The sequence below is a fragment of the Mobula hypostoma genome, chromosome 20 (assembly GCF_963921235.1).
Source record: "Mobula hypostoma chromosome 20, sMobHyp1.1, whole genome shotgun sequence".
Taxonomy (NCBI): Eukaryota; Metazoa; Chordata; class Chondrichthyes; order Myliobatiformes; family Myliobatidae; genus Mobula; species Mobula hypostoma.
Genome location: NC_086116.1, coordinates 26,003,834 through 26,031,016, shown reverse-complemented (window position 1 = coordinate 26,031,016; position 27,183 = coordinate 26,003,834).

The window sequence follows — 27,183 nt, the reverse complement described above, 5'->3', positions numbered from 1 at the left end:
TTCAAAAAACTTGGTAAAGATAGAGATTTAGAAGATTATAAGGCTAGCAGGAAGGAGCTTAAGAATGAAATTAAGAGAGCCAGAAGGGGCCAGGAGAAGGCCTTGGGGAGCAGGATTAAAGAAAACCCCAAGACATTCTACAAGTATGTGAAGAGCAAGAGGATGAGACATGAGAGAATAGGACCAATCAAGTGTGACCATGGAAATATGTGAATGGAACCGAAGGAGGTAGCAGAGGTACTTAATGAATACCTGGCGATTGTAGGGATGGCTAACAGTGGATTGAAAAGCTTGAGCATGTAGATATTAAGAAAGAGGATGCACTCGAGCTTTTGGAAATCATCAAATTGGATAAGTCGTGGGGACCGGATAAGATATACCCTATATATACTGTGGGAGGCGAGGAAGGAGATTGCTGAGCCTCTGGCAATGATCTTTGCATCATCAATGGGAACAGGAGAGGTCCTGGAAGATTGGAGGGTTGCAGATGTTGTTCCCTTATTCAAGACAGCAAGTAGAGATAGCCCAGGAAATTATAGACCAGTGGTTGGTAAGTTGATGAAAAAGATCTTTAGAAGCAGGATTTATGAACTTTTGGAGAGGCATAATATGATTAGGAATAGTCAGCATGGCTTTGTCAAAGGCAGGTCATGCCTTACAAGCCTGATTGAATTTTCTGAGGATGTGACTAAACACGTTGATGAAGGTAGAGCAGTAGATGTAGTTTATATGGATTTCAGCAAGGCATTTGATAAGTTACCCCATGCAGGGCTTATTGAAAAAGTAAAGAGGTATGGGATCCAATGGGACCTCGCTTTGTGGATTCAGAATTGGCTTACCCACAGAAAGGCAAAGAGTGGCTGTAGACGGGTCATATTCTGCATGGAGGCCGGTGACCAGTGGTGTGCCTCAGGGATCTGTTCTGGGTCCCCTACCCTTTGTGATTTTTATAAATGACCTGGATGAGGTAGTGGAGGGATGGATTAGTATGTTTGCTGATGTCACAAAGGTTGGGGGTGTTGTGGATAGTGTGGAGGGCTGTCGGAGGTTACAAGACATCGAAAGGATGCAAAACTGGGCTGAGAAGTGGCACCTAGATAAGTGTGAGGTGGTTCATTTTGGTAGGTCAAGTATGATGGCAGAATATAGTATTAATGGTAAGACTTTTGGCAGTGTAGAGGATCAGAGGGATCTTGGGGTGCGCAGGTTGACTCTGTGGTTAAGAAGGCATACTGTGCATTGGCCTTCATCAACCATGGGATTGAGTTTAAGAGCTGAGAGGTAACGTTGCAGCTATATAGGACCCTGGTCAGATCCCACTTGGAGTACTGTGCTCAGTTCTTGTCACCTCACTACAGGAAGGATGTGGAAACTATAGAAAGAGTGCAGAGGAGATTTACAAGGACGTTGCCTGGATTGGGGAGCATGCCTTTATGAGAATAGGCTGAGTGAACTCAGCCTTTTCTCCTTGGAGCAATGGAGGATGAGAGGTGACCTGACAGAGGTGTATAAGATGATGAGAGGCATTGATCATGTGGATAGTCAGAGGCTTTTTCCCAGGGATGAAATGGCTAACACTAGAGGGCACAGTTTTAAGGTGCTTGGATGTAGGTACAGAGATGTCAGGGGTAAGTTTTTTATGCAGAGAGTGGTGAGTGCGTGGAATGGGCTGCCGGCAGCGGTGGTGGAGGCGGATACAATAGGGTCTTTTAAGAGACTCTTAGATAGGTACATGGAGCTTAGCAAAATAGAGGTAACCCTAGGTAATTTCTAAAGTAAGTACATGTTTGGCATAGCATTGTGGGCTGAAGAGCCTATATTCTGCTGTAGGTTTTCTACGTTTCTTTGTTTCTATGTTTAACCCAGAATGAAGATGCACAATACTAATACAACCGGACCAATAATAAATAGATACATGGCTCCTTCAGCCATGTTTGGCCCATATCCCTCTAATCCTTTCCTGTTCAAGCACTGAATTTTTTCAGAATTTAGCAAAGGAGGGTTAAGGAAAAGACCATAAGATAAATGAGCAGAATTAGGCCATTTAGCCCATCGAGTCTGCTCTGCCATTCAGTCATGGCTGATCCATTTTTCCCTTCCTCAGCCCTACTCCCCAGCCTTCTCCCCTAACCTCTGATGCCGTGTCCAATCAAGAAGCTTTCAAGCTCTGCCTTAAATCCTCCCAATCATCTGGCCTCCACAGCTGCCTGTGCTAACAAATTCCACAAGTTCACCACCCTCTGGCTAAAGAAATTTCTCTGCATCTCTATTTTAAATTGACGCCCCTCTAAGCTGAGGCTGTGACCACTTGTCCTAGACTCCTCCACCAAGGAAGGTAGAGTACAAGAGAAACATAAATAAAAAGACTGTAAGAACTTTACTTATAGTCCATTAGATACTTAAATAAACAGATTGAGACAGGAGAAGTTACATTGGAGAATAAGGAAATAGTAGTAAATTAAGAAAGTAGACATTGAAAATAAACAAACCTTACAGAGAGAGCAGGATGAAATGGGCCTGTTAGATACGTGTTAGTAGGGAAGTGGTGTTAGGTAAATTGAAGGGATTGAAGGCAGATAAATCCCCAGGGCCAGATGGTCTGCATCCTAGAGTGCTTAAGGAAGTAGCCCAAGAAATAGTGGATGCATTAGTGATAATTTTTCAAAACTCGTTAGATTCTGGACTAGTTCCTGAGGATTGGAGGGTGGCTAGTGTAACCCCACTTTTTAAAAAAGGAGGGAGAGAGAAACCAGGGAATTATAGACCGGTTAGCCTAACGTCGGTGGTGGGGAAACTGCTGGAGTCAGTTATCAAGAATGTGATAACAGCACATTTGGAAAGCAGTGAAATCATCGGACAAAGTCAGCATGGATTTGTGAAAGGAAAATCATGTCTGACGAATCTCATAGAATTTTTTGAGGATGTAACTAGTAGAGTGGATAGGGGAGAACCAGTGGATGTGGTATATTTGGATTTTCAAAAGGCTTTTGACAAGGTCCCACATAGGAGATTAGTGTGCAAACTTAAAGCACACGGTATTGGGGGTAAGGTATTGGTGTGGGTGGAGAAATGGTTAGCAGACAGGAAGCAAAGAGTGGGAATAAACGGGACCTTTTCAGAATGGCAGGTGGTGACTAGTGGGGTACCGCAAGGCTCAGTGCTGGGACCCCAGTTGTTTACAATATATATTAATGACTTGGATGAGGGAATTAAATGCAGCATCTCCAAGTTTGCGGATGACACGAAGCTGGGTGGCAGTGTTAACAGTGAGGAGGATGCTAAGAGGATGCAGGGTGACTTGGATAGGTTGGGTGTGTGGGCAAATTCATGGCAGATGCAATTTAATGTGGATAAATGTGAAGTTATCCACTTTGGTGGCAAAAATAGGAAAACAGATTATTATCTGAATGGTGGCCGATTAGGAAAAGGGGAGGTGCAACGAGACCGGGGTGTCATTATACACCAGTCATTGAAAGTGGGCATGCAGGTACAGCAGGCGGTGAAAAAGGCGAATGGTATGCTGGCATTTATAGCGAGAGGATTCGAGTACAGGAGCAGGGAGGTACTACTGCAGTTGTACAAGGCCTTGGTGAGACCACACCTGGAGTATTGTGTGCAGTTTTGGTCCCCTAATCTGAGGAAAGACATCTTTGCCATAGAGGGAGTACAAAGAAGGTTCACCAGATTGATTCCTGGGATGGCAGGACTTTCATATGAAGAAAGACTGGATGAACTGGGCTTGTACTCGTTGGAATTTAGAAGATTGAGGGGGGATCTGATTGAAACGTATAAGATCCTAAAGGGATTGGACAGGCTAGATGCAGGAAGATTGTTCCCGATGTTGGGCAAGTCCAGAACGAGGGGTCACAGTTTGAGGATAGAGGGGAAGCCTTTTAGGACCGAGATTAGGAAAAACTTCTTCACACAGAGAGTGGTGAATCTGTGGAATTCTCTGCCACAGGAAACAGTTGAGGCCAGTTCATTGGCTATGTTTAAGAGGGAGTTAGATATGGCCCTTGTGGCTACAGGGGTCAGGGGGTATGGAGGGAAGGCTGGGGCAGGGTTCTGAGTTGGATGATCAGCCATGATCATAATAAATGGCGGTGCAGGCTTGAAGGGCCGAATGGCCTACTCCTGCACCTATTTTCTATATGTTTCTATATGTTTCTATACATGGGTTATGCCCAAACAAAAAAATGGCTAGAGTCACTTAGTACTTTATTGCAAGGGTGTTTCTTAGGTGCATCAAAAATCAAACTTACAAAGTAAGTGCAGATAGTGAAAAGAAAACTGACAATATTTACAAAAAGGTATCTACCAGAAAACACAGTAATGGTTCCATTCTATTTTTGTCCAGTGTGAACTCCTGACAGCCCTAATCTCTCTCTCTCACTGAGAGTGAAGAGCCCTGTTTATTAGGCACCAGGACATACCATCTTTAATTACCAACAAAGTTAACTTCAGACTACACGTGAATTAGAATACGATACATCCCACAATGTTGTTGCAATCATATTACAAATTAAACAGGAGTATCTACTTTAAACAGGGAATACAAACAACATATACACATTTATACATCCCAATCCCTAAGGAAATGGTGTATGGTCGAAAAGGCACCATAGAGCCAATCTGAGTGCATCAACCTGATTAAGGATCTGTTATAAGAAAATACAGGGGAAGGTACTGAAGTGAGTTCACTCAAAGTCCAAAGTTCAAAGTAAATACTATTATCAAAGTACATATATGTCATGTGGGCACGTGGCCAAGTGTTTATGGCATTGGACTAGCTACCTGAAGGTCATGAGTTCGAGCCCCAGCTGAGGGAACGTGTTGTGACCTTGAGCAAGGCACTTAATCACACATTGCTCTGCGACGACTCTGGTGCCAAGCTGTATGGGTCCTAATGCCCTTCCCTTGGACAACATTGGTGTCGTGGAGAGGGGAGACTTGCAGCATGGGCAACTGCTGGTCTTCCATACAACCTTGTCCAGGCTTGCGGCCTGGAGAGTGAAGAATTTCCAGGTGAAGATCCATGGTCTCGCAAGACCAACGGATGCCTTTATTTATTTATTTTATTTATATGTCATTGCATACAACCCTGAGATCAAGCAGAGTGTAGGAGACAACAAACTGTGCAAGTAAATAAATAGGAATAAATAAAAGAGTAAATGAAATAACTAGATAAAGAGTCCTTAAAGTGAGATCATTGGTTGTGGGAACATCTCAATAGTTGAGTGTAGTTATCCCCTTTTTTTTAAGAGCCTGAGGGGTAGTAACTGTTCTTGAAAATGGTGATATGAGTCTTGAGGTTCTTGTACCTTCCTACCTGATGGCAGCAGCTAGAAAAGGGCATGGCCTAGGTAGTGAGAATCTTTGATGATGAATGCCATTTTCCCACATTTCATGTCGATGTGCTCAATGGTCGGGAGAGCTTTCAGCGCAGCAACAGCAAAAAGTCAAGGCAATATTTGTGTGTGTGTGTGTGTGTGTGTGTGTGTGTGTGTGTGTGTGTGTGCGCGTGTGTGCGCGCGTACCGAGTGCTCTCCATCATAGGACCCTTCCAGGTCAGGAGACTGATTGGTACCACAGGGGTCAGTGGTGGGGCCCAGCTGTTCATCACCAACTTTAGTGATTTTTCATGAGAAAACAGATTGGAATAAATCCAAGTTGCTGAAGATTCATATGAGCTTGATGGAGGATGCAGAGAGGCTTCAGGGTAATGTAGGTAGATTCGATGAATGATCATATGATGGAATATAACATGATAAATGTGCTGTCACCCACTCTGGCAGAAAAAATAGAAAGGTTTAGAATTTTTTCAGTAGTGAGAAATTGAAAGGTGATGGTGTGGAGATGGATCTGGATGTATTTGTGCATAAGTTAGTTTTCAGGTAAATAAGTAATTAGGAAGGCAAATAATGTATGACTACGACCATTATTGAAAGAGAATTTGAACACATGACTATGAACAGTTACACAGCGCCTGGAATATTTTGTAAAGACTTGTTCTCCTTATCTAAGGAATGATATACTCGCAATAGAGTGAGTGCAAGAGGAATTTACCAATTTGATTCCTGGGATAGAGGGTTAGTCCCATGTGTAAGGATTAAGCAGCCTGGAGCATATTCTCATATCTGGAAGAATGAGAGGCAATTTTACTGAAGCATACAAAATTCTTAAGCAGTTCTGCAGAATAGATGTCGTGTTGCTTTTTCCCTTTGATGGGGTTTTGAGAATCAAAGATCACAAACTCAGAAAGAGAGGCCTGTCATTCAGGACTAAAATGAGAGGGTATCTCTACATTCAGAGATCAATAGAATTCTCCATACATGACAGTTGGGTGGCGGGGTGGAGATTTGTCTCTACCAAAGGAGGTGTAAGGTGCTCCATTCTGCAGGTCACCTTTGAATAAGATGTAGCAACTGTTTAACCGCGCCCCCTCCCGCCACTGATCAGGGTCACGTGAAGCCATGGGAGTAGGCTGTGGATGGTTGTATGAGCAGCTGGTGCATAGCACAATTCCTGGTTATGGAACCATTGATGTCAGATGGGAACAATCTCTGCAGAGTAGTAATAATGGCCGGGGTCACCCATCTTGTAAAGACACTGCCTAGAAAAAGGCAATGGCAAACCACTTCTGCAGAAAAATTTGCCAAGGACGGTCATGGTCATGGGAAGACCATTATCGCCCACGTTACACCACATGGCACATGTTGATGATATATGAAGAAGGTACAAGCATTCAGCAAAATCAAGATAGTGATTCAAAAAAATCAAAGAATATGGATTCAGGTGCTAGGTAGAAAATGGTGTAATGGAATGGGGGAGCAGGTAGAGTGGGTCGAATGGCCCACTGGGCTTTCATTTTATTCATGTTCTTCTGTCTTGTACCTTCATGAATACATCCATCACATTGAAAACAAAGTTGACATTGTATACCAGTCTGTTACAAATCATGAACATAAGAGATTCTGCAAATGCTGGAAATCCTGAGAAACACACACAAAATGCTGAATGAGCTCAGGAAGTCAGGCAACATCTATGGAGGGGAATAAACAGTTGATATTGAAGGGTCTTTGACCTGAAACATAAAGTGTGCACCACAAATCATTTTTATTATTCTCCTCCTTCAAAATTCTGAAGGTTTGTTAATTGTTCATTATTAGCACTTTTACTATTAATTAACATCACCCACTTTTTGTATTTGCACAGATTGTTGTCTTCTATATTTATTTATATACACACATTATTTTTCTCTCTCTCCTTTTTCTCCCTCTGTCCCTCTCACTATACCCTTTGCCCATCCTCTGGGGTTTCCCCCCCTCCCCCTTTTCTTTCTCCCTGGGCCTCCTGTCCCATGATCCTCTCATATCCCTTTTGCCAATCAACTGTCCAGCTCTTGGCTCCATCCCTCCCCCTCCTGCCTTCTCCTATCATTTTGGATCTCCCCCTCCCCCTCCCACTTTCAAATCTCTTGCTAGCTCTTCTTTCAGTTAGTCCTGACGAAGGGTCTCGGCCCGAAACATTAACTGCACCTCTTCCTAGAGATGCTGCCTGACCTGCTGCGTTCACCAGCAACTTTTATGTGTGTTGCTTGAATTTCCAGCATCTGCAGAATTCTTTGTGATTGCGTTTTTAAATCTATAGGTTAGTAACTACAGCAGAATTAATGAAAGACCCTCCAACTAGGGCATTCAATCAGAATATAGAAGACAGCAATCTGTGCAAATACAAAAAGTGGGTGATGTTATAACATTATAACGGATGGGGTACGAGGGGGAGGTGGGGCATTAGTAGAAGTTTGAGAAGTCAATGTTCATGCCATCAGGTTGGAGGCTACTTCAAATTTCCCACTTCCCCTCCCACTTTCAAATCTCTTACTAGCTCTTGTTTCAGTTAGTCCTGACGAAGGGTCTCAGCCTGAAACGTCGACTGTACCTCTTCCTAGAGATGCTGCCTGGCCTGCTGCATTCACCAACTACTTTGAATCTATAGATTTATTGAGCATGCTCACAGAAAATTATCTCAGAATTGTACATGATGACATATATGTACTTTGACAATAAAATTTACTTTGAACTCTGAACCTGGGAAGGAGTCTCCCTAAAATCAAATAGACTTAGTGTTCCTGAAATTTGGACCTTTCTTTTCAGCTTTTGATCAAACATCATTGAAGGTTTCATTTTGATGTGATCTTGTTTGCTGACCTGGCCACCCAACAGCTCTTCCACTTTTTCAGAGCAGCTGGATGTATTCCTCGAAGCAATGGGACGTAAAAGACAAGAATATTAAAACCTTGGCTACTAAAGATCACTTGTCCCCTCAAGCAAAACTGATAAACAAGTTTTAACTGAAAGATTATTGAAATCCACGAGGATTGTAGTTTTTTAAATTATAGAAAAAAAAGATTAAGGATGAGAGGAAACAAAAACAATGAATAATACATCATTGTGTTGAAGACAAATGTTCACTGTCAAACTTCTGGAACATACACTAAGTGTTTCACAGGGTCGAATCAATGTTAGTTGCACAGAAATTAAGAACATTGGTGTAAGCAGATCCAAACAATATCACAGAGAGAAAAAAAATCAGCCAGCTGGCACTTAGAGGTAATATAAAGGTGTGTAAGTGCATGGTTTACTGAGTCAACAGAAGTATATTTATTAAGATGAAGTGGAAAATTTATTGAAAAATATAAAAGTTAGGTACAGTGTATTCCAGTTAATTGGGCCATCAGTTAATCGGGTCAGCCGCTTATTTTGGACAACTGTTAAATAATAAAAACTAATCGAGAAAATGGCCAGGACTCCTTTCATTTATTTGGGACGCTATGCTGGTTAATTGGGGCAGGAGACTATTGCTGACATTCTAGCTAGTGTCAGTCACGTGCACTTGCATGGCCATTACACACTACACCATGCTTAGAGCAAACAGTTTTTAAATAGCATCATTTGTGTGTGTTTGCATTCAAAAGGCAGTGATTTCTTTCACTTATAGTAATAAACAATATGGCAATTCGGAACTGTTTTTCTCACTGCAATTTCAGAGAGAAATGCCAGGAACAGCCCAGAGAGAAAATGAAACGATTTCACTATTTCAACAAGTTAAGAACAATGAAGAATTTGAAGGTATCAAGAAATACCTTGTATGTTACAATGAAAATGGAGATTTGGAGGGTGCCATCATAAAAAGGATTGTATGAAGGTGATCCATTATCTGCACTAGATGTCTGCGCTGATGCTCATTTACAGTTAATCAAAAGAAAATAGCAGCGTACACTTTTTGAATTCTTTCTTTGATAACGATTAGGAACTAAAACACTACAGTACTACTATAGTACTGTAGTGTTCTCATTTGTTCTCAATTTCATTTAAATACATCATTTGTTACTCATTTAAATGACAATTTGTCTTTTTTATACCTTTTTAATGATTTCCATGAAACTTCGGCTAATTGGGGAAGCTACTTAATTCGGCCAAAATGTAGTGTACCTGTTGTGTCCCAATTAATTGGAATCCACTGTACAATGATAATTAAAAATAAAGAGATAAGGCTGCTATTCAACGATCAAGCAAGTTTATTTCCCCTAAATATCTTTTCTTGACTTGATTATAGTCATTTTGATCCGTATGTGTGATAGATGGCATTGAATGAAGAAATTAACACAGGAATACAGCAAAAGAAAACTAAGTAATTTTATAACCATATAACAATTACAGCATGGAAACAGGCCATCTCGGCCCTTCTAGTCTGTGCCGAACTCTTACTCTCACCTAGTCCCACCGACCTGCACTCAGCCCATAACCCTCCATTCATTTCCTGTCCATATAGCTATCCAATTTGACTTTAAATGACGACATCGAACCTGCCTCTACCACTTGTACTGGAAGCTCGTTCCACACAGCTACCACTCTTTGAGTGAAGAAGTTCCCCCTCATGTTACCCCTAAACTTTTGCCCTTTAACTCTCAACTCATGTCCTTTTGTTTGAATCTCCTCCACTCTCAATGGAAAAAGCCTATCCATGTCAACTCTATCTATCCCCTTCATAATTTAAAATATCTCTATCAAGTCCCCTGTCAACCTTCTACGCTCCAAAGTATAAAGACCCAACTTGTTCAACCTTTCTCTGTAACTTAGGTGCTGAAACCCAGGTAACATTCTCCTCCGTACTCTCTCTATTTTGTTGACATCTTTCCTATAATTCAATGACCAGAACTGTACACAATACTCCAAATTTGGCCTTACCAATGCCTTGTACAATTTTAACATTACATCCCAACTCTTATACTCAATGCTCTGATTTATAAAGGCCAGCATACCAAAAGCTTTCTTCACCACCCTATCCACATGAGATTCCTCCTTCAGGGAACTATGCATCATTATTCCTAGTTCCCTCCGTTCTACTGCATTCATCAATGCCCTACCATTTACCATGTATGTCCTATTTTGATTAGTCCTACCAAAATGTAGCACCTCACATTTAACAGCATTAAACTCCATCTGCCATCTTTCAGCCCACTCTTCTAACTGGCCTAAATCTCTCTGCAAGCTTTGAAAACCTACTTCATTATCCACGACTCCACCTATCTTAGTATCATCTGCATACTTTCTAATCCAATTTACCACCCCATCATCCAGATCATTAATATATATAACAACATTGGACCCAGGACAGATCCCTGAGGCACACCACTAGACACCGGCCTCCAATCTGACAAACAGTTATCTACCACTACTCTCTGGCATCTCCCATCCAGCCACTGCTGAATCCATTTTACTACTTCAATATTAATACCTAACGATTGAACCTTCTGAACTAACCTTCTGTGTGGAACCTTGTCAAAGGCCTTACTGAAGTCCATACAGACAACATCCACCGCTTTACCCTCGTCAACTCTCCTGGTAACCTCTTCAAAAAATTCAATAAGATTTGTCAAACATGACGCACAAATCCATGTTGGTTGTTCCTAATCAGACCCTGTCTATCCAGATAATTATATATACCATCTCTAAGAATACTTTCCATCAATTTACCCACCACTGATGTCAAATTCACAGGCCGATAATTGTTAGGTTTACTCTTAGAACCCTTTTTAAACAATGGAACAACATGAGCAATACGCCAATCCTCCGGCACCATCTCCATTTCTAATGACATTTGAAATATTTCTGTCAGAGCCCCAGCTATTTCCACACTAACTTCCCTCAAGGTCCCAGGGAATATCCTGTCAGGACCCAGAGATTTATCCACTTTTATATTCCTTAAAAGCACCAGTACTTCCTCTTCTTTAATCATCATAGTTTCCATAACTACTCTACTTGTTTCCCTTACCTTACACAATGCAATATCCTTCTCCTTAGTGAATACTGAAGAAAAGAAATTGTTCAAAATCTCCCCCATCTCTTTTGGGTCCACACATAGCGATCCACTCTGATTCTCTAAGGGACCAATTTTATCCCTCACTATCCTTTTGCTATTAATATAACTGTAGAAATCCTTTGGATTTATTTTCACCTTACTTGCCAAAGCAACCTCATATTTTCTTTTAGCTTTTCTAATTTCTTTCTTAAGATTCTTTTTACCTTCTTTATATTTTTATATTCTTTTTACATTCTTTATAGAAAGGGATTTGACCACATATTTACTTGGGTTTTACGGTAGCAGGCCAAGCCAAAAAAAAGACAGATTAGATGACTATAAAGAGGCATTTGTTTGTTGAATATACTGTAGGTTAAAATTGTCTGGTCAGAACAATGGTCATTACAGAGCACACAATTATTATTAACAAGATAAACCCCACCCCACTCCTAAAGACACGTTCTCTATGTGAACTCAGGAGAAGAAGTAATATTTTTAGAATATTGCAGTTTCATCTAAAGAGAGGAAACATGTTAGAGAGTGATAACAAGATGACTGATAATCCATCATGCTTGTGATCCTGTTGTTGGAAAACCTGTCTATCCCATGGTACAACCACAGGAAAAGATTTCCATGAAAATTTTCTATTGAGTGCTCGATTTTGTTTGCCAGCATGATGCAAGAACATGTGTCACAAGGATGGATTCTTGTTTAATGTTTCCAGTTTAAGATGGCACTATGGAAGCTGGATGACAGCTTACTGGTGGTTCACAAAGCAAGAAATACAACTAAATGCTTTATGAAAAACACTTTTTCTGTGGTAAACTATCACTGCAAATGAAGTGGCGACTATAGGAGAGGCTGACCCGAGGGTTGAGTCGTGCAGGTGTGATGCAAAGTCGGAGTGAGGTCGAGGCATACTCAGGGAGAAGTAGTTGGAGTGTGTTTGAGGCATGTTCAAGATGAAGTCGGAGTCGGAGATAGAGTTGTAGCAAGTGGAATGGAGAAAAGTCGGAGCATGGGATTTTCAGAGCCTGTCCACCTAAACCAAGAGCGAGATTGAATTGATCTGAGCTCTGGGACAATTTGGAAAGGTTAGGTACAGGTCGGAAAAGTGGCGATAGAGACTAGGCCCAGAGCCTATCGATGCGGCTGGGCCCAGGTGCTAGCGTAGGGAATGACCTGGTGTTTGGACAATTGAAATGCCAGGGCAGACGGACTGAAAAGACAGGATGTCGGGACCAGAGGTGAGAGTGAGGCCAATTCTGCTCACTGTTCTACAACCTTTATTCAGCGACACTGAGGCCGAGGCTGTGAGCCTACTCATCTGCTCTGGGCTTCATGTCTATTGACTCACTTTCGTTCTGAATGCTGTTACTTGCTTTCTTTGCTTGCATGATCTGTATTTTTTTTCCTCTCTCTGCACATTGAGTGTTTGTTAGTCTTGTTTTTAATGGGTACTTTCGGGCTTCTTGTTCTGTGTCTGCCTGCAAGCAGAGGATCGCAAACTTTGTATAACTTACCCATACTTTGATAATAAATGTACTTTGAACTTTGTGCTGACCACCTCATTATTTAAAGGATATAAGAGAAAGCAACTGTTCCAGCATGTTCAGTCACTCAGTCAATTCTTCACTGCACCTTGACCTTACCTATTTTCCAACCCTAACCCCAATCCCTTGATTGCTCAAAAATTGTCTTGCTTATATTCAATAAATCTATAGTCTATGACTTAGCAAATTCAATAGATTCACAGCACATTCACTACTCCAAATGATGATGACAGTTCCTAGGTTTATGATATCTTGTTTCGTGGCTGCCTGTAAGCAGACAAATCTCAAGGTTGTATAATTTATACATCTAGTTTTAAGCTGCAGAAAGTTGGAAACTTAGTCAGCTCCATCATGAGAATTAGCCTCTGTGGTATCCAGGACATCTTCAAGGAGTGATGTCTCAGAAAGGCGGCATCCATCATTAAGGATTCCCATCACCCTGGTCTTACCTTGTTCTCATTGCTATCATGAGGAAGGAGGTACAGGAGCCTGAAGGCACACACTCAACAATTCAGGAACAGCTTCTTCCCTTCTGCCATCCAATTTCTGAATGAACATTGAACCCATGGATACCACCTCACAACTTCTTCATTTCTATTCTTGCACTACTTAGTTAAGTATTTAATATATGTATATATTCTTACTGTATTTTTTTTTCTATTATCATGTATTGCATTGTGCTGCTGCCACAAAGACAACAAATTTTAAGACATATGCCAGTGATATTAAAACCTGATTCTGGTTCTGATAGATCGAGACTAAAAGGCAGGAGAAATGGAATTTGTGAGAAACACACTCTCACACCCTGGAATAATTTCATGAATTTGAATGTGAACCCCCTCACATTCTAAACCCCACAGAATGTAGGTTTGTTCTTCTTGTGTCTCTATTTCAACTTAACATGGGTGTAAATGCAATGTTTTGGCCAAAAGCTCTTATGTAGTGTTGGATTTGTCAATTAAATGCCTGGACAATTCAGGATTTAACACATGAATGCCCTATTTCCTGCCCAATCGGTGACAGGGAGGGATGACACAAAGTACATACTTGGGGAAAGTTATGTCTGAATATATACAAACCTTTTCTCAGTAGGGCATAATCATTTCTGAAGTAATGGTCTATACCTCTCATGTTTTAGAACAAAGCAGTTGTGGTCTTACTCCAGTGCCATACAATGGGACTCCTTTATTTAGATTTAAATCCACTGACCAATCAAAATTGGGCAGTTGTTCATAACACAACACTTAACTGACCAATTGTCACCTTAATGCTTATTTTAAGAGCAACAAAAACATGGTCGGGTTTTGTCTGGAGTAACTTTTATTTGGCTTTTGTGCACATTAGATTTGTTGATAAACTTGACTTGTTCCTTGAGAGTTTTCAGAAAGAATTTTAGACAAACCAGAGCTTGTTGAAGAAGTACGTTATGATTTCATACCTCTTTTCTTACCTGAGTTGGTTGTACCGGAGTCCGGTTAAGAGAGATAGGTATCAAAGTGAACACTATCAACTTTGTATTTATTAACCAGGCAGAAGTTAGCGCTTATCGATATTTAATTATTAGACATGCAATTGGATAGAGTGTGGATCTCAATGGTTTTGATAGAAGAGTGGAAAAACAATACTGGCATAATGATGATAATATAAATAATAAAGGAGTGAAATTGGAAAGTTGAGAGAGCAGTGCCATGTAAATAGAAAAATGGAACAAAACACCCCAGGATGATAAAGTGTGCCAAAGTCTGAGAGAATGAAAGGAATGAGGATGAGAATGGTGGCTGAAATGTCATGGCTGCACAGAATATAAAGAACTACAATGTCTGTAAAAGCTTAGTTAAAGCTTATCTGTAAGGAAAAGTATGTAACATTAGAGGGCAAATTCCCAAAACAGTATGAAACATTTGTAGTGAGAAGAAGGGAATATTGTATCATTTGTGTAAATAAATAAAGGCTGATATCTAACTCAGTCTCCTGTTTCAAAAGTTGAGCTTCAAGTTGTTAAGTTGAACATACAATTGATTCTCACTGAGGAAGAGCAGGGATTTGTGATATTATAGTTTGAGCAATATTTCCTGTGTTGTTCTTTATTAAAGGTCCAGTTTAAAGTTTAAGAAGTATAAATGGACAATGTGTTTATATTTTTTGGTTGTCTTTCTCAGGTAGAAAATAACCCAAACAATACTGTAATTCTGAATGTAACTGATAAATATTGAAAAATTCTCATATTTAGAAGAATTAAATTAAATTCTTGAAATAATCTGGAATGCTCCCAAAATGGCAATTTATTAAAATAAAACTTCAAAGTTCAAAGTTAATTTTATTATCAAAGTACGTATATGTCACCATAGAAAACCCTGAGCTTCATTTTCTTGCAGGCATACTCAATAAATCTATAGAATAATAACCTTTACAGAATACACGAAAGATCACACCAACTCTTTTTTTAAGAGAGATTTTTATAAATGACCTGGATGAGGAAGTGGAGGGATGAGTTAGTAAATTTGCTGATGACACAAAGGTCGGGGATGTTGTGGATCATGCAGAGGGCTGTCAGAGGTTACAGCAGGACATTGATAGGATGCAAAACTGGGCTGAGAAGTGGCAGATGGAGTTCAACCCAGGTCAGACCCCACTTGGAGTACTGTGCTCAGTTCTGGTCACCTCACTACAGGAAGGATGTGGAAACCATTGAAAGGGTGCAAAGGACATTTACAAGGATGTTGCCTGGATTGGGGAGCGTGCCTTATGAGAATAGGTTGAGTGAACTTGGCCTTTTCTCCTTGGAGCAATGGAGGATGAGAGGTGACCTGATAGATATGTACAAGATGATGAGAGGTATTGATCGTATGGATAGTCAGAGGCTTTTTCCAAGGGCTGAAATGGCTAGCATGACTGGGCACAGTTTTAAGGTGCTTGGAAGTAGCTACAGAGGAGATGTCAGGGGTAAGTTTTTTTTATAAACGCAGAGAGTGGTGAGTGCATGAAATGGGCTGCCGGCGACAGATATGATAGGGTCTTTTAAGAGACTCCTGGATAGGTACATGGAGCTCAAAAAAAATAGAGGGCTATGGGTAACCCTAGATAATTTCTAACGTAAGGACATGTATGGCACAACTTTGTAGGCCAAAGGGCCTGTATTGCGCTGTAGGTTTTATATGTTTCTATGTTTCTAACTCAAGAGCAGAAAACAACAATCTGTGCAAATACAAAAAGAAGAAATAATAATAATAAATAATTAAGCAATAAATATTAAAAACATAAGATGACGAGTCGTTTAAAGTGAATCCATTGGTTGTAGGAACATTTTAATGATGAGGCAAGTGAAGTTGAGTGAAGTTATCTGCTTTGGTTCAAGAGCCCTGATGTTCCTAAATCACAATATGTGATTACAATATGATTGATGGCAACTTGAAATTTGATAGGAAGAAAGTAAAGTCTGATGTAGCAGTATTTCAGTGGAGGAAAGGAAATTACAGTGGTATGAGAGAGGAGTTGGCCAAAGGAAATTAGAAGGAAATGCTGGCAGGGATGACAGCAGAGCAGCAATGGTATGAGTTTCTGGGGAAAATGAGGAAGCTGCTGGACAGATGTATTCCAAAAATGAAGAAATACTCAAATAGCAAAATAGTACAACCATGGCTAATAAGGGAAGTCAAAGCTTATGTAAAAGCAAAAGGGAGGACATACAACAAAGCAAAAATTTGCGGGAAGAAAGAAGATTGGAAAGTTTTTAAGAACCTCCACAGAATAACTAAAAGAATCATTAGTAGAGAAAAGGTGAAATATAAAAGCAAGCTAGAAAACAATATAGAAGTGTATGTAAAAAATAAAAGATAGGAGAGAGTGGATTTAGGACTAGGAGAAAATGAGGCCAGAGAAACAATAGTAGGGGACAAGGAGATGACAGATGAACTAAATGTGTATTTTGCATCAATCTTCACGACAGTGTGCCAGTTATTGAAGGGTGTGAGGGAAGAGAAGTGAGTGCAGTTTCTATTACAAGGGAGAAGGTGCTCAAAAAGCTGAAAGACCTTGGGGTACCTAAGTCACCCAGACCAGATGAACTGCATCCTAGGGTTCTGAAAGAGGTAGTGGTAGAGATTGTGCAGGCATTAGCAATGATCTTTCAATATCTCATTGGACTCTGGCATGGTGCCAGAGGACTGGAAAATTGCAGATGTCACTCCACTCTTTAAGAAAGGAGGAAGGCAGCAGAAAGGAAATTGTAGACCAGTCAGCCTGACCTCAGTGTTTGGGAAGATGTTGGAGTCCATGGTTAAGGATGAGGTTATGGAGTACTTGGTGACACAGGACAAGATAGTACAAAGTCAGCATGTTTTTCTTCAGGGAAAATCCTACCTGACGAACCTGTTGGAATTCTTTGAGGAGATTACAAGTAGGATAAATAAAGGGGATGCAGCGGATGTTGTATATCTGGACTTTTAGAAGGCCTTTGACAAGGTGACACATGTGAGGCTGCTTATCAAGTTAAGAGCCCATGGTATTACAGGATCGTTAATGGCATGATTAGAGCATTGGCTGATTGGTAAGAGGCAGTGAATGGGATTTAAATGATCCTTTTCTGGTTGACTGCCAGTGACTAGTGGTGTTCCGCAGGGGTTGGTGTTGGGACCATTTTCTTTTTATGCTGTATATCAATAATTTAGATGATGGAATAGTTAGCCTTGTTGCCAAGTTTGCAGATGATATGAAGACTGGTGGAGGGGTAGGTAGTGTTGAGGAAACTTAGACAGATTAGGACAAGTGGAAAATAAAATACAATGCTGGAAAATGCATGGTCATGTACTTTGGTCAAAGAAATAAATGTGCAGACTATTTTCGAAATGGGGAGAAAATCCGAAAACCTGAGATGTAAAGGAACATGGGAGTCCTTGTGCAGAACACCCCAAAGGTTAACTTGCAGGGAGAGTCAGTGGTGAGGGAGGCAGATGCAATATTAGCATTCATTTCAAGAGGTCTAGAATGTAAGAGCAGGAATGTGATGCTGAGGCTTTATAAAGCACTGAGGCCTGACCTTGAGTATTGTGAACAGTTTTGGGCTCCTCAGCTAATAAAAGCTGTGCTGGCATTGGAGAGGGTCCAGAGGAGATTCGCAAGGATGGTTCCGGGAATGAAAGGGTTATCATATGAGGAATGTTTGATGGCTCTGTGTTTGTACTCACTTGATTTTAGAAGCATGAGGGGACATCTCATTAAAACTTTTTGAATATTGGAAGGTCTAAACAGAGTAGATGTGAAAAGGATGGTTCCCATGGTGGGGGAGGTAAGGACAAGAGGGCACAGCCTCAGGATAGAGGGGCTTCTATTTAAAACAGAGACCTGGAGAAATTTTCTTTAGCCAGAGGGTGGAGAATTTGTGGAATTTGTTACCATAGGCAGCTAAGGAGGCCAGGTCATTGGGTGTATTTAAGGCAGAACTTGATAGGTTCTTGATTGGACATGGCATCAAATGTTAACCGGGAGAAGCCCTGGGAGTGAGGCTGAGCAGGTGAAAAAAGGATCAGCCATGACTGAATGACGGAGCAGACTCAATGGGCCAAATGGTCTATTTCTGTTAGTCCTGACGAAGGGTCTCGGACTGAAACGTCGATTGTACCTCTTCCTAGAGATGCTGCCTGGCCTGCTGTGTTCACCAGCAACTTTGATGTGTGTTGCTATTTCTGATCCTATGTCTTATGGTCTTGTTGGTCTAAATCTGGTGGTGTGAGTCCTGATGATCTTGTACCTTCTTCTTGATGACAGCAGCAAGAAGAGATAATGTCTTGGATTATATGGATCCCTGATGACAGATGCTGTTTTCCTGTGACAACACTTCATGTAGATGTGCTTAATGTGTAGGAGGGTTTACCCGTATCCATATCCATTACTTTTTGTAGGATTTTCGATTCAACTTACTTAGCTAACAATATAAATATTCAAACCTCACACAAAATGCTGGAGGAACTTTACAGGCCTGGTAGCATCTGTGGAAAAATGTATAGTCGACGTCTCAGGCCAAAACATCAACTGTACTCTATTCTGTAGGTGCTACTTAGCCTGCTGAGTTCATCCAGCATTTTGTGTGTGTTGCTTGGATTTTCAGCATCAGCAGATTTTCTCTTGTTTCTAAATATTCAAACCTTAATAAGAATCTTTTCCATGCACATGCTGTAAACTTCTAAGCTTGCATTTATCCATGCTCATGATTCTTGTTCTTTTCAATCTGGAAACTGTCAAATAAGAGCAATGTGACATTGCATCAATTTTGTTTTAAGATCTGCACCATGTGTACAGAGCAATATCATTTTCCAGGTCACTGCATCAATATTAGGTTCAAAAATTTCATTCTATTTATCGTCTCAAGGTACGTTAGGGTTACTGCAGTCTGTTATCATTTCTACGGCTCTATTAGAAGCAACCTTCCCCTTTTCAATACTTATATTTCAAAAATTGATTTGTGGAGATGGAAACCTGTTAAATTGTTTTGTACAGCTTTTTATTTGGCGAAGTGAAGTAAACTGATTACCAGCCCATTGATATTTGTCTTGGGTTCGATGAAACAGAAAATGGAATTAGAGTAAAAGAAAGTAAGATTAGAGCAGGCAGTTTCTCAGGTTGAAAAGCTAGAGGTGATGGAGGCACCTTAGGCCACAAGGTTCCATGTTTCCACTGCAAATAATAAATTTTAATTTCATGACTATAGTTGGTCTCATCTCTAATAATGATGTGACCTGCTATCAAAGAAAAGTAGACCTTCTTGCGGTGTGGTGTGCTCGTAACAACCAGGAGCCTAATGCTATCAAGACAGCGAAAATGAGGATTGGCTTCCACTGAATGCCTCCTACCTGCCCCCCTCCTTTGGAAAGTAAAGGTCAGGCTTTGTCTGTGGTTGAGTCATTCAAATTCCTGGGGACTACCGTTACCGATGCATTGAAGTGGGACAAGCACATTACGGTTATCACTAGGAAAGCCCAGCAGAGATTTCTCTTCCAAAGCCAGCTTAGGAAACCTAACATCTCAGGGAGTATCCTGATGAGTTTTTATTGAGCCATCATTGAGGGTGCTGTGACCACCTCCATCGCTGCTTGGTTCCCCATTGCCTCCTCCCACTCCAAGATCAGGTTGTCGTGAGTGGTTCACTCAGTGGAGAAGATCATTGGCTGTCAGCTACAACTGTTCATCGCCAGAGCAAAGAAAAGAGCTGAACAAATTACTGCTGACTTCAGACACCCTAGCAGTCACCTATTCACCAGGGAGACACTACAGATCCATCACCACAAGGGCTACATGTCATCTCCAAAGCTTCTTTCCTGTAGCTATCCAGCCTCGGAACAAAACTCACTCTGGTGTAATACTATAACTGTCCCTGCACAGCAAACATTAAATGGTCCTTCCCAATCTCCTTGGCCTGTTGATAAATATTTAGTCTATATTTAAGTTTGATTACTGACAATTGCACTAACTGTTGATTACTCATGGCTGTATGCAGTATTGTCTTATAAATTGTTGGTTGTGTGTTGTCTGTTATGGTATCGCCCTGTGTTTAATATTTGGCACCAAACTACAATCAATTCTGGTATGTTTCACATACTGGCAATAAAGTCAAGTCATGCCTAGTTTATTGTCATTTAACTATATACATGTATTCCGTCAAATGAGACAGCGTGTTTCCGGACCAGGGTGGAAAGCACACTACATATAACACACATAACACACAATAACTTAGGAAAGTAATAATTAAATATACAAATGAATTACACATAACATATAGAACATAGAATAGTACAGCACATTACAGGCCCTTCGGCCCACAATGTTGTGCTGACCCTCAAACCCTGCCTCCCATATAACCCCCCGCCTTAAATTCCTCCATATACCTGTCTAGTAGTCTCTTAAACTTCACTAATGTATCTGCCTCCACCAGTGACTCAGGCAATGCATTCCACACACCAACCACTCTCTGAGTAAAAAACCTTCCTCTAATATCCCCCTTGAACTTCCCACCCCTTACCTTAAAGCCATGTCCTCTTGTATTGAGCAGTGGTGCCCTGGGGAAGAGGCACTGGCTATCCACTCTATCTATTCCTCTTAATATCTTGTACACCTCTATCATGTCTCCTCTCATCCTCCTTCTCTCCAAAGAGTAAAGCCCTAGCTCCCTTAATCTCTGATCATAATGCATACTCACTAAACCAGGCAGCATCCTGGTTTATGTAAATGAACAAAATAAAGTGCATAAATTAAATATTGCCAAGTGACACTTCCGATGTGATGCAGCAGGGAGTTCAGAAGCCAAATGACCTGAGGGAAGAAAATGTTTCCTATCCTGACCTTTCTTGTCTTTATGCATTGGAGTCTCTTGCCTGATGGTAGAATATCAAAGAGGGTGCTGGATGGATAGGTGGGTTTCGTGATAATACCAAGGACCCTGCATAAACAGCCCTCCTGATAACTGTCCTCAATAGATGGCAGGGAGACCCCTATGATCCTCTCAGCTGCCCTCACACCCCTTTGTCGGGACTTCCGGTCCGACTACAGCTCCTGTACCAGATGGAGATGTAGCTCGTCTGGACACTTTCAGTGGTGCTCCTGTAAAATTCAGTTACGATGGGTGGGAGGAGCCTTGCATGCCCCAATCTTCTCAGGAAGTGGAGGCGCTGCTGTGCCTTCTCATTAGGGGAGGTGATATTGAGTGCCCGAGTGAGGTTATCCATGATGTGAACTCCCAGGAACATGATGCAATAAACTCTCTCGTCAGAGGAGCCATGTCTGTGAAAAGAAGTGATTCTGATTCTGATTCTGATCTGTGTTCGTTCCTGACAAGGTCTTCAACTAATAGAATCACATTTGTTTCATATAACAATTTATCCAATAATATAAATTGTTAAATTTGTTCTTAACTGCCTGAGCCTGTAGTTTTAATTCACCATTGAGAATACTACTTGATTTAGCCTTACCTTAAGATTTATCGGGTGCATTGGCAATAGAATATCTGAGAAAATGCAATAAAGGTAAAATACATTGAAGTTATACAATGGAATAAACATTTAATTTTTCATTAATTTAATTCCATTTGTAAAATGACAGCGAAGACAGGATCGAGATAGTACATAGAACATAGAACGGTATAGCACAGCACAAGCCCTTCGGCCCACGGTGTATGGGCAATCTTTTAACCTATTTGAAGATCAATTCTCGCCAATGTCTGTAAGGTACTCCCAATGAGCATGTGGGATTGTTCTGGGTGCTCCAGGGTCCTCACACATTCCAGATATGTAGGGGTCAGGGTTGTTACATTGTGGGCATGCTGTGTTGGCTCTGGAAGCATGTGACACTTGTGGACTGCCGCCAGCAATATTCAGTCTGTGTTGGTTGTTGTCGCCAATGACACGTTCCAATATACAGTGAGTTCCGGTTAATTGGGCCATCGCTTAATCGGGCCAGCCACTTATTTGAGACAGCTCTTAAAGAACAAGAACAAATTTAAAAGAAAGACGCGATTTCCTTTGTTTATTTGGGACACTATGCCACTTAATTAGGGCAAGAGACCGTTGCCGAACGTTTTCTAACTAGTAGCAGTTGCATGCACGTTGTGTTGCTATTAGACACTACACCGTGCTTAGAGTGAACAGTGTTTAAATAGTGTCAGTTGAGCATGTTTGTGATCAAACAGCAGTGATTTATGTTACTGTTAGTTGCCGAGAAATAAGCAGTAAGACAATTCAGAACTCTTTCGCTCACCGCAGTTTCAAGCATTCGGGCTTGGAGATGCCAGAAATGGCCCGGAGTGAAAACGAAATGATTTCACTACTTCAACAAGTTAGGAACTGCAAAGAATTTGAAGGTATGAACGATCATCGTGAATGTTACCTGTGGTCTCCACCAGACACCCAGGTTGGAGGCTACCCAAATTGGGAGACCACGTCACCGAGCACCTACTGAAAAAGCGGGATCTCCCAGTGGCCACACATCTTAATTTTACTTCCCATTCCCATTCCTATGTGTCTATCCATGGCCTCCTCCACTGTCCTGATGAGGCCACACTCAGGTTGGAGGAACAACACCTTATATTCCGTTTGGGTAGCCTCCAACCTGATGGCATGAATATTCATTTCTCAAACTTCTGGTAATGCCCCCCCAACCACTCGCCCTCTCCATTTGCAACCCCCCTTTCCGTTTCTCACCTTATCACCTTGTCCACCCATCGCCTCCCGCTGGTGCTCCTCCCCCTTTTCTTTCTTCAATGGTTTTCTGTCTCTTTTACCAATCAACTTCCCAGCTCTTTGCTTCATCCCTCCCCCTCCAGGATTCACCTATCACCTTGTGTTTGTCTCTCCCCTCCCCTCACCTTTTAAATCTACTCATCAGCTATTTTCTTCAGTCCTGCCAAAGGGCTTCGGCCCAAAACATCAACCGTATTCTTTTCCATAGATGCTGCCTGACCTATTGAATTCCTCCAGCATTTTGTGTGTGTGTTGCTCCAAAGATAAGGACCCAGGTTACTTGATCTCTTTAGCCCATGCAACATCTTCACCTCTGTGTGTCATATAGCAAGTTCAGTAATGCTTCCTGCAGCCTAGGTCACCTTTCTATCACACCATTCTTGATAACTTCGGCATCATCCTTAACTTTGTACTCTACATTTAAGTCCAGATCATCTGCCCTTACCACAGAAAGCAGGGGACCTAAAACTTATCCCTGAGGAAGCCCAAAACATGTGGTCTTCCAGCCAACAAATCTCCTGTCAATCATTATCCTTTGCTTTCTTCTACAGCACCAGTTTATAATCTAATTTACCACTTTTCCCTTGACTGCATAGGATTTCTACCTTTTAGCTCAAGGCTCACTTCCTCTGGCGATGGGCGCCATTTTTTTCTCCATTTTCACTTCACAGATCACTCACAGCTTAAAACTTGTAATATTATAAGATAACTCAAAGTTCAAAGTATATTTATTATCAAAGTAGGTGTACTGTATACAACCCTGAGATTCATCCTCTTGCAAAACAAAGAAATACAATAGAACCTAAAAAAAACACCGCACAGCAAAGACCATCAAACACCCAACTTGCGGAAAAAAGATACAATTTGTGCAAACATTGAAATAACACAGCCAGCGTGAACTGCAGTGCCCCAGAGGTGAGTCCACAGGCACGGAGCCAGCTCGGAGCTGAGTCGAGTGCTGCTGGCTGCAGTCAGTTCAGCACTGAAGTGAGTAAATCTCATGTGGTTGTGAGGTGAACATCGGTTCGTCCTTTGCCCTCGGCCTTGACACCTTGATCAAATTGCGCAAATAATGAGGAAAAAAAGTCAACTGGAACACATGGAACAGGAACTGCAAAGTTCCTGAAAGTGAGTTCTGTGCTGAAGTAAGTGAAACCTGTTCAGGAGGGCAACAACTGCTCCTGAACCTGGCAACATGGGACCCAAGATTCCTGTGCCTCCCGCCTGATGGCGGTATCAAGAAGAGAGAGAGACTGGTCAAATGCAGGCAGATGCCACTGAATACCTGTTTGTTTTCTGCTCTCAGCCTTGACAGTTTTAATCTTGCTCGACGCTTTAATCAGTGCAGAGTAATGGAGCCAACTACGGGTTCATTTTATGCCATCAACACAGTGCCCAGCCCCAGCCAAGGCCACCTCGGTCGTACCTGCACTCTCACGGCTCTCCTGCGTCGAATCCCCCAGCGCTAGATCATTTAGTCGGTTCAAAAGAAGATAATTAAAAGGGAAATTACAGGCTGCGAACTGCAGTGATCGCAGTTCAGAAGTTTAATGAAATATTGTCTAAGTTAGACAATGAAATGATAGCTGATCAAAATTCTTTTGCACCCAGATTCATTAAACTATCTAACATCCACCCAGATTCAATAACATTAACACAGTATTACACAGACAAAAACAACAGGAATTCTGCAGATGCTGGAAATTCAAGCAACACACATAAAAGTTGCTGGTGAACGCAGCAGGCCAGGCAGCATCTCTAGGAAGAGGTGCAGTCGACGTTTCAGGCCGAGACCCTTCGTCAGGACTAACTGAAGGAAGAGTGAGTAAGGGATTTGAAAGTTGGAGGGGGAGGGGGTTGTCCATTCGTCCCCCCCATCCCTCCCCACTGATCTCCCTCCTGGCACTTATCCGTGTAAGCGGAACAAGTGCTACACATGCCCTTACACATCCTCCCTTACCACCATTCAGGGCCCCAAACGGTCCTTCCAGGTGAGGCAACACTTCACCTGTGAGTTGACTGGGGTGATATACTGCATCCAGTGCTCCCGATGTGGCCTTTTATATATTGGCAAGACCCGACGCAGACTGGGAGACCGCTTTGCTGAACATCTACGCTCTGACCGCCAGAGAAAGCAGGATCTCCCAGTGGCCACATATTTTAATTCCACATCCCATTCCCATTCTGACATGTCTATCCACGGCCTCCTCTACTGTAAAGATGAAGCCACACTCAGGTTGGAGGAACAACATCTTATATTCCGTCTGGGTAGCCTCCAACCTGATGGCATGAACATCGACTTCTCTAACTTCCGCTAATGCCCCACCTCCCCCTCGTACCCCATCTGTTACTTATTTTTATACACACATTCTTTCTCGCACTCTCTTTTTTCTCCCTCTGTCCCTCTGAATATACCCCTTGCCCATCCTCTGGGTCTCCCCCCTTGTCTTTTTTCCCGGACCTCCTGTCCCATGATCCTCTCGTATCCCCTCTTCCCTATCACCTGTCCAGCTCTTGGCTCCATCCCTCCCCCTCCTGTCTTCTCCTATTATTTTGGATCTCCCCCTCCCCCTCCAACTTTCAAATCCCTTACTCACTCTTCCTTCAGTTAGTCCTGACGAAGGGTCTCGGCCTGAAACGTCGACTGCACCTCTTCCTAGAGATGCTGACTGGCCTGCTGCGTTCACCAGCAACTTTGATGTGTGTTGATTACACAGACAAGGAAGTTTTACTTTCCATTTAACGTCACTTCACAACATTTCCCCTGATTACAAACATTCCCTTTGTTCCACACATTCACCTCCCTTACTTTCTTCACTACTTCAACTAATTTGCTTTCCCTCTTTCTCTGTTCTGATGAAGGGTCTTTGACCTGAAACATTAAGCAGTTTCTCTTTCCACGGGAGCAGCTTAATCTGATGAGTTTTCCAGTACTGTCACTTGTGTTCGACCAGAAGTTGCAACCTATCACTGGTCAATACCAATTAAATCAGATCAAAATCGCTCTATGCATTTGAAATTACACTAATTTAAATGTGTCAAAATACAGTAAGTAGGACAGTCCAGGTACTACCACTAGAGCTAAACTATCTACATGCTTCTCTTTGAGGTACTTGGTGGACTCTTTTCTCTACTTTAGAAGACCTCGACCTTGCAAATGACCACCCATCACTATCACATACACACCAACACATGCAAGAAAATACTGAGCGCCTGTGCACAGTTGATGAACAGGTTCAACTCAGAGTCAGCTGGAGGAAGACTATGACCCTCAGTGTCGAGTCTCGTCTTCCTGTCAAGGCATATGGCATCGACTTACCCCGCACTGACAGATTCACCTACCTGGGCAGCATTGTTCATCAGGATGGTGGAACCAAGGACCACATCCAGTGCTGACTCAGCAAAGCTAGAAGCATCTTCAGATCAATGAGAAACATATGGGGATCAACCAAGTTCAGCATCCACACCAAGCTAAAGTTGTACCAGAGCTGTGTCCTGTCCACACACTTGTACAGGTCAGAATGGTGGCGCACGACAGAGAACGACCCTGCCAATCTGTCGTCATTCCACGCCATGAGCCTTCGGTAGATCCTCCGTATTTTCTGGCCAAGAAAGATCTCCAACCACATCCTACTCCTTCAGTTTCACCAAGAGAACATGGTCACAATCATCATGCGAAAATAAAGTTAATGGATTGGGCACATGATGAGAAGAGAGGCCAACTCCATCATCAAGACAGCACTTCATTGGAACCCTGAAGGATGGAGGAAACACAGGAGATCAAAGACAACTTGGCACCATACCATGAAGGCAGAATTGAGGACCCTGGAGCACAATAGAGAAGATGACCAAGGACAGACAGAGATGGAGGCCAGTGACGTAACAGGCAGTAGCTTAACTAACATACTTCTCTTTGAACGTTACTGCTTGAGTGAAAACAACTGAAGAGTTTCTCAGATGACATGCAACCAGGGAAAGGCAAAGTCAGAAGATGATGTGAACTGACTTGCAAGAGTTTGCATCACATGAACTAAAAGTCCATT